Below are 9,577 nucleotides of genomic sequence, written 5' to 3'. Positions count from 1 at the left end.
AGTCACAATTACAGTGACAGTTACATTTATAGTTCTATTTGTGCTGAAGGTGGAAATAGTAGTCAAAGTGAGAGTTTCAGTATAAGAACTAGCACGCATAGAAAAAATTTAACTACAACAGAACGTTCTAATGATCTAGATCTAACTAAAAAATACAGGCATTTGTGGGTTCAATGCGAAAATTGTTATGGATTAAATTATAAGAAAATTTTTAAATCAAAAATGAATATTTGTCAACAATGTGGATACCATTTGAAAATGAGTAGTTCAGATAGAATCGAACTTTTGATTGATCCAGGTACTTGGGACCCTATGGATGAAGACATGGTCTCTTTGGATCCCATTCAATTTGATTCGGAGAATCAACTTTATACTTATAAAGATCGTCTTTCTTCTTATCAAAGAAAGACAGGATTAACTGAGGCTATTCAAACAGGCACAGGTAAATTAAATGATATTCCAGTAGCAATTGGGGTTATGGATTTTCAGTTTATAGGGGGTAGTATGGGATCCGTAGTAGGAGAGAAAATCACCCGTTTGATCGAGTATGCTACCAATCAATTTTTACCTCTTATTTTAGTGTGTGCTTCGGGAGGAGCACGCATGCAAGAAGGAAGTTTGAGCTTGATGCAAATGGCAAAAATATCTTCCGCTTTATATGATTATCAATCAAATAAAAAATTATTCTATGTAGCAATCCTTACATCTCCTACTACTGGTGGGGTGACAGCTAGTTTTGGTATGTTGGGGGATATCATTATTGCCGAACCGAATGCCTACATCGCATTTGCGGGTAAAAGAGTAATTGAACAAACATTGAATAAGGCAGTCCCTGAGGGTTCACAGGAGGCTGAATCTTTATTCGATAAGGGCTTATTCGATCTAATCGTACCACGTAATCCTTTAAAAGGTGTTGTGAGTGAGTTATTTCAGCTCCACGCTTTCGTTCCCTCGAATCAAAATTCAATCAAGTAAAGCCTTACTTAACTTAAAAAATGAATTCTTTTTTTTTTTATTTCTTCCGCAAAATTTGGCACGGGGAAGAAAATGAATTTCATGCTCCCTTCTTAACATTACATGTGTATATATACTTCAACTATAGCAAATAGCGGCATAGAGTCTTGCATCTTTCTACATCTCTAGCGGATCTCTAGTTTTACTAAGAATCCTTGTTGTTGGATCGGATTATAACTACCTTTTTGGGAATTTGTACGAAAATCTTTATGAAATTTTATTAAAAAAAAATGCTAAGACAAGATAATAACTAAAATAATGCAAACGTCTATTATGATACATATATCTCATGTCGAAAGATGAGTAAGTCCATTTATTTAATTCGACATTCCTCATTCCTTTTCTATATATACTCACGTAGATATTACTTAGTATAATTATATATTGAATTAGTATAATTATAAGATACCTTTTATAACAATCAATAAATAACAGGTAAAACTATTAATATAACAATGAAAATATTAAGTCGAGGTATCCATTCTATGACAACTCTCACCACCTTACCCTCTATTTTTGTGCCTTTAGTGGGCCTAGTATTTCCGGCAATTGCAATGGCTTCTTTATTTCTTCATGTTCAAAAAAACAAGATTTTTTAAATATGCTGTCTATTTTTTTTTTTCAAAACTTAGACTTTGACGATAACACAGCTATCTATTTAGTAGACTAGAATCTAACATGTGGCTTACTCCAAACATAAGCGATTATACATACGTAAACATGATATCTGAGGAAATCAATTAGAAGTATTTCAAAATAGAAAATAGATAAGTTTCAAAATAGAAAATAGATAAGAGATCGGGCGACAAATGTTTGAGATATAAAATCAATATACCTATATGGATGTAGGTATCTATAGGGAATCATATAAAGGTGATGTTATTATTTTAGATCTAAGTAATTCGATGAATTACTTAGATCTAAAGTAAAGGTTCACATCAAAATAGTGCTAGTTGATTAGAGTTACTTCGGAAACAAAAAAAGTAAAATAGATTTTTTTTGATTCTCTTAATTCCAATAAAATGCAACGAGATCTAGTATGAATTGGCGATCAGAACGTATATGGATAGAATTTATAAGAGGATCTCGAAAAATCAGCAATTTCTGCTGGGCCTTTATCCTTTTTTTAGGTTCATTAGGGTTTTTATTGGTTGGAACTTCCAGTTATCTTGGTAGGGATTTGATAGCTTTATTTCCGTCTCAGCAAATAATTTTTTTTCCACAGGGGATCGTAATGTCTTTCTATGGGATTGCCGGTCTCTTTATTAGCTCCTATTTGTGGTGCACAATTTTGTGGAATGTAGGTAGCGGTTATGATCGATTCGATAGAAAAGAAGAAATAGTGTCTATTTTTCGTTGGGGGTTTCCTGGAAAAAATCGTCGAATCTTCCTACGATTCCTTATGAAAGACATTCAGTCCATCAGAATAGAAGTTAAAGAGGGTATTTATGCACGTCGTGTCCTTTATATGGAAATAAGAGGCCAAGGGGGCCATTCCCTTGACGCGTACCGATCAGAATCTGACCCCACGAGAAATTGAGCAAAAGGCTGCCGAATTGGCCTATTTCTTGCGTGTACCAATTGAAGTTTTTTGAAAAATGAAGTTCAGAATGAATTTTGTTCGTAGCAAGAGGGATAAAACTGAAATGAAAGAATAGTCTTTTTTATAGACCATAGTAATAGTATAATAACTTAACTGGAATTTCTTCAGAATGCTCATTTGACCCAAAGCAGACGTATACGGAACAGCCAGAAAACTTTCTTTGTCCGAAATTTTGATCCGTATGTAAATCAACTGCACAGTAACAAAAAAAAGTGGATTCTTTGTTATTTTCTTTCTGTATTATTTCGAAATTCAAGGATTAACTAATAAATCACAAATCAAAAACTAAAAAACAGGGAATGGATTCATAATAGTATGCATATGACTTGTAATAGAACTTATGTTTGATATAAATATTAGTAGTGTAGAGAGTTAACGAATGAAGTGAGTTCATTAAAAAATAAAAGACGAAAAAATGGAAAAAAAGAAAGCATTCATTCCCCTTCTATATCTTGCATCTATAGTATTTTTGCCCTGGTGGATCTCTCTTTCATTTAATAAAAGCCTAGAATCTTGGGTTACTAATTGGTGGAATACTGGTCAATCCGAAATTTTTTTGAATGATATTCAAGAAAAGAGTATTATAAAAAAAGTTCTAGAATTAGAGGAACTCTTTCTCTTGGACGAAATGCTAAAGGAATACCCAGAAACACATCTACAAAAGCTTCGTATCGGAATCTACAAAGAAACGATCCAATTGATCAAGATGCACAATGAGGATCGTATCCATATGATTTTGCACTTCTCGACAAATATAATCTGTTTCGTTATTCTAAGTGGTTATTCTATTCTTGGTAATGAAGAACTTGTTATTCTTAACTCTTGGGTTCAAGAGTTCCTATATAACTTAAGCGACACAATAAAAGCTTTTTCTATTCTTTTATTAACTGATTTATGTATAGGATTTCATTCACCCCATGGTTGGGAACTAATGATTGGTTCTGTCTACAAAGATTTTGGATTTTCTCATAACGATCAAATTATATCCGGTCTTGTTTCCACTTTTCCAGTCATTCTTGACACAATTTTAAAATATTGGATCTTCCGTTATTTAAATCGTGTATCTCCCTCACTTGTAGTGATTTATCATTCAATGAATGACTGAAAAATATAATGTTTGTTACTTTGTACATAAGTAAAACATTCAAAATTGTACTTATTCCTTCTACCCATCGCGAAGGATGCCTCCTATATTCGAGTAACTTTATTTCAGTAAATAGCAGAATCATGGATAGGGAACTATACTAGGGACCTACCTAATTTTATTGTAGAAATTTTTGGGCTCAATGATTGGACCATGCAAACTAGAAATACCTTTTCTTCGATAAAGGAAGAGATTACTCGATCTATTTCCGTATCACTCATGATATATATAATAACTTGGGCACCCGTTTCAAATGCATATCCCATTTTTGCACAACAGGGTTATGAAAATCCACGAGAAGCAACGGCCGTATTGTCTGCGCCAACTGCCATTTAGCTAATAAGCCCGTGGATATCGAGGTTCCACAAGCGGTACTTCCTGATACTGTATTTGAAGCAGTTGTTCGAATTCCTTATGATATGCAACTGAAACAAGTTCTTGCGAATGGTAAAAAGGGTGGTTTGAATGTGGGGGCTGTTCTTATTTTACCCGAGGGGTTTGAATTAGCCCCCCCCGATCGTATTTCTCCCGAGATTAAAGAAAAGATGGGCAATCTTTCTTTTCAGAGCTATCGTCCCACTAAAAAAAATATTCTTGTGATAGGTCCTGTTCCTGGTCAGAAATATAGTGAAATCACCTTTCCTATTCTTTCCCCGGACCCTGCGACTAAGAAAGATGTTCACTTCTTAAAATATCCCATATACGTAGGCGGGAACAGGGGAAGGGGTCAGATTTATCCCGACGGGAGTAAGAGTAATAATAATGTTTATAATGCTACAGCAGCAGGGATAGTAAGCAAAATAATACGAAAAGAAAAAGGAGGATATGAAATAACCATAGTGGATGCAGCGAATGGGCGTCAAGTGGTTGATATTATCCCTCCAGGACCAGAACTTCTTGTTTCAGAGGGCGAATCCATCAAACTTGATCAACCATTAACGAGTAATCCTAATGTGGGAGGATTTGGTCAGGGAGATGCGGAAATCGTCCTTCAAGATCCATTACGTGTCCAAGGCCTTTTGTTCTTTTTTGCATCTGTTATTTTGGCACAAATCTTTTTAGTTCTTAAAAAGAAACAGTTTGAGAAGGTTCAATTGTCCGAAATGAATTTCTAAATCTGGGGATTTATCAAATAAAGTTCGTAAAAAAAAACCAAATTCTTGTTGGCAATTCTATAATTTAATTATGTATGATCAAAAAATTATGAAAAACTTTTTCCCTTGTTTTTTTTTTTATTCTTTTTCGACCCTATTTCGGTAATTACTTGTACCGCATTACTAGTCATAGTATGGATATTATATTGTCAGGAAGACTATTTTACCTCTTCTTTATTTCTTTGTTTTTTACAATACAAATAGGAGCGGTATTATTATGATTATTATGTCACTGGTGCCAGATTGAAATGTCATTGAATGTGTCTATTTTTATTCTAATAGAATAAAAATAGAGTAGATATTAAAAATAAGATAAGTAAATGGAGAATAGAAAAAAAAATGAAGGGAACAAAGGATTCTAGAAGGAATTATGCATCTTTCTAGTATTCGATACCAGAAAAATTCCTTTTCTTGTTCTGGTGTCGAAATAATAAACTAATGAATTATTCTTGATCCCGTTCGTCAAAGATCTCTATTCTTAGTTTCAATTTTTCCCGGTTTATCAGAACCTTTTTTTCGATTTATTACATAAGTAGTGAACAAATTCAATGAATTTTTCAATTCTATTTTATATTAAAATAACTATAGAAAATTCTATTAGTATATTTTAATCTATTTAAAGGGTTTGTGATATCTGATCGATAGAAATATAATATTGTTATATTGGATTGTATCATCCAGAAAGAGGGAATCGAGTGATTCTCTCTTTCTTTTTTTCGCTTTGAAATGAAAGTATCGACCGATACGATCGCGAAAGAGATGGTCTGAATCAATTTTTTTTTTGAAGCAATTCAGAATCAGAAAGAAATGAAGTTTTTTGAAAAAAATAGGAAAGATCCATTTTTTCATTTATATGAATAAATTAGTCTAATTCTAATTAGTAAGAGCTCAACGGGACCTACCCCCTCTTTTTTTCTGATTTGAGGGGGATCCTGTTGAGTTCTTACGCTTTCATGTCTCCAACTCAGTTCATCCGATTATTACAGAGATGAACCTAAGCCGGAATATGAACCATAAAAGAAAATACCAACTAAACCGATCACAGGAATACCAGTTACAGTACCGATTATCCAAAGAGGAATCCTTCCAGTAGTCTCGGCCATTTGTCCCACTTCCCTCCCCATTTCATCAAGTGGTCGTGCTAGAGACAGAAACAGTCATAGATAATTATGAGATGATATCCTTCCGAATGGGATAAGATAATTCGTACTATTATTTAGTATTTTCTTTTATTTAATTGAAGAAATAATTGGAAAATAAAACAGCAAGTACAAAAATGAGTAATAACCCCCAGTAAAGACTGGTACGATTCAATTCAACATTTTGTTCGTTCGGATTTGATTGTGTCATAGCTCTATAATTCGGATTAGGTTTATCGTTGGATGAATTGCATTGCTGATATTGACCCTAAAAAAGAAACGGTAGGTACAGCTAGTCCGTGAACAGTTAACCATCGCACTGTAAAAATAGGATAAGTTTTATCGATAGTCATTTGGTCCTCCTAAAAAGATCTACTAAATTCATCGAGTTGTTCCAAAGAATCAAAACGGCCAGTTATTAATGGAATTCCTTGTCGGCTCTCTGTAAAATACTCATTTGGACGAGGGCTTCCAAAAACATCGTAAGCTAAACCCGTGCTGACGAATAACCAACCTGCAATGAATAGAGAAGGTATAGTAATGCTATGAATGACCCAGTATCGAATACTGGTGATAATATCAGCAAAAGAACGTTCTCCTGTGCTTCCAGACATGCCGAGCTCCACATATTCTTGTACAGTCAAAAGGGGGATCGATTCCGTAAAAGATGAGATCAGTAAATGGAAATTAACTGAAATTTTATCTTTGTAAGATCGTCAATATTGTACCGAGGGTGTTTTTAGAGTATACCGAATCAGTATAGCTATCCTTCTTCTGACGCAGCAACGCAATTTCACAATAAGTATCAAAATGAAGCACTAAAACTAAATAATATAATTTGTTTCTTCTTTTCTTGCTGCTTGTCGATGTAGAATCATATACCATTCATTCAATAGAAAATTCTGAAAATGCCTGTCTGTAGTATTAAGGATTCTATCGGTTATTGGCTTCGGGCTAGAAAGCGAAGATTGGGTAAAATGTGAATCCGACTGGTTGGTTTATAATAATTTAGGAAGCAGATTCTAATAGTCCCAAAATTCAATGAAATTAGACGTGAAATCTCGAAATATTTCTTTTGTGTTTGTAGTTATATTTTTGTTTGAATCTTTTTTTATTTTAAGGAATTGGTTAGTCGTCCAGTAACAAGTAACAGTAGTACATAGGATTCGATGAACGAAACAGAACAACGAATAGAAGAATAATAAATATTCGTAATGCACGCATTATTGTTTTATATTAGACTCAAACGATCGTTCTTCAACTAATTAGAAGAATGTTTTTAATATGGAAAGAATAAGAATAAATGGAGAACCTAGTTTCGAGTGATCTGATCGTGCGATACTTTTTTTCTTTTTAAAAAAGATTTTATGGAAATGAACCCACTACATAAAATCTAATTAGTGGGAATACAATTTCATAAATAAAGGGCATTATAAGGTCATTCATTCTTCAGCGATTCAAAGAGCATTTCATTTTTGGAATCAAGTTACACAACATAGTTTATTTATTATTTTTCTTTTTTTTTTTTTTTTTTTCTTTCTAATTATTTAGAATCCATTTAATAGATTTATATATTTACTAGATTTATATATTAAATTATTGTTTATAAATTCTTTATAATAAGAATATTTGTTTTGAAAACTCAAGAGTTGTTCAATGAATCCCTTGATTCCGAATTGCGGGATAGAGAGACAGATGATGAATTGATTTCTTACCTATGTCACAAGATTTTTGTTAGTATCATCTATAATCATAATAATAGATGAATCAAAAACTTTCAATTGAATATATTTTTTCAATTAGTATTTTTACTTATCCATCCGCGTATCTTTCAAAAATAGAAACTTAGGGAAGTGCTTTATAAACATATGGATAAAAATAACGTATTTCATTTAGCCTCGTCATGCCTACTATCACTAGTTATTTCGGTTTTCTACTAGCAGTTTTAACTATAACCTCAGCTCTATTTATCGGTCTGAACAAGATACGACTTATTTGATTAAAATTCATTGAATGCACAATTCAAAAAAAAGAAAGATTTCGGTGTTATTCAATATATTCTATATATTGTAGAGTTCTTTACCTTGTCAATTCAATTTCGAATTCTTGGTCATTGAGATTCATGGGCAATACCGATTAATATTTTAAGGATAGATATTACCTCTCCTTTTCCCTCGTTCAACTAAATTGAAATGATTGAAGTTTTTCTATTTGGAATCGTATTAGGTCTAATTCCTATTACTTTGGCTGGATTATTTGTGACCGCATATTTACAATACAGACGGGGGGATCAGTTGGACCTTTGATTAATTAACAGTTCTTTTTTTTGATTGACCCCCTACTTGCTTTATAGGAGGTAAAATTTTGATTTCTGTTGAATTATTTCAGTATCATTTTGATTTAACAACAACAAGAATCGAATCACGCTCTATAGGATTTGAACCTACGACATCGGGTTTTGGAGACCCGCGTTCTACCGAACTGAACTAAGAGCGTTTTATTATCAAACTAAAAGCAACCCGAATATATCTTCGATACATATATTATCATAGAGAATATCATAAAATTAAATAAAAAAAGATTGATTCGATATATGTATGTTCAATTTTTATGGATCTCAATTGATTCCTCGTTACTGTTCAGAAGATAAGTAATAGGTAGGGATGACAGGATTTGAACCCGTGACATTTTGTACCCAAAACAAACGCGCTACCAAGCTGCGCTACATCCCTTTCAATTGGTCTACAGTGTTATTGTAGAGAATCCCTGTCTTGTTTTCCACATTTTTTATTTATTTCCTCCATTGGTATACACAAATTATCTTGCCATTTCTTCTTTTTTGTCTCATATCATATATAAAATATAATAAAAATAATAAAAAGACTTATATACGTATGAAATAATAAATATTAAATCCGCCGTAAAGAAAAATGAATATTTGGGGTGGGGCGGAAAGCTACATATTTTTTTTAATAAAAAAAGGGAATATCTACCGAATTGAACTGTTGTACATTTCAATTTGAATTAGGAATTCCGCGGACAATACAAGCGGTTATTAACTATATATACATTTGATGGTATGTAATACCAGTATGTATTACAAATTACTATAAAGTAGGAGGGTTTTCAATGCGAGATCTAAAAACATATCTCTCCGTGGCACCGGTAGTAAGTACTATATGGTTCGGGGCTTTAGCGGGTCTATTAATCGAGATCAATCGTTTATTCCCGGATGCGTTGGTATTCCCGTTTTTTTCATTCTAGTTATTGACTTGGGAAGGGGTGAAGAAGATTAGAAAAACAATCAAATATCTTTGACTAATCCCCTTCCCCCTTCTTTTTTTTAGAGTTTTTAGACTTAGAATAAGTTAGAAAGAATCAAAATGGATTCAACCTCAGTCAAACTCGGACGCGGCGCCAGGTTCAAATTTAATTAATAAAAGAGTGAGAACGAAAATGAAAATGTGATGGCTAGGGCAACAATATCATACAAAATACTTAAATGAAAAACTGTACTGCGATT

At 33.0% G+C, this 9,577-nt stretch overlaps 2 non-coding genes across 2 annotated transcripts; both read right to left on the bottom strand.

The window, feature by feature from the left end:
• Window positions 1–8,476: 8,476 nt before the first annotated feature.
• Window positions 8,477–8,550, bottom strand: TRNAW-CCA (transfer RNA tryptophan (anticodon CCA)). Its single transcript has one exon. It is a non-coding gene; the product is annotated as a tRNA-Trp (tRNA).
• A 162-nt stretch (window positions 8,551–8,712) lies between these two features.
• Window positions 8,713–8,786, bottom strand: TRNAP-UGG (transfer RNA proline (anticodon UGG)). The gene has a single exon. It is a non-coding gene; the product is annotated as a tRNA-Pro (tRNA).
• Between the last annotated feature and the right edge of the window lie 791 nt (window positions 8,787–9,577).

Source organism: Cucumis melo, unplaced genomic scaffold, assembly GCF_025177605.1.
Source record: "Cucumis melo cultivar AY unplaced genomic scaffold, USDA_Cmelo_AY_1.0 utg001649l, whole genome shotgun sequence".
Classification (NCBI taxonomy): Eukaryota; Viridiplantae; Streptophyta; class Magnoliopsida; order Cucurbitales; family Cucurbitaceae; genus Cucumis; species Cucumis melo.
This window is presented reverse-complemented; position numbering and strand designations above follow the sequence as displayed.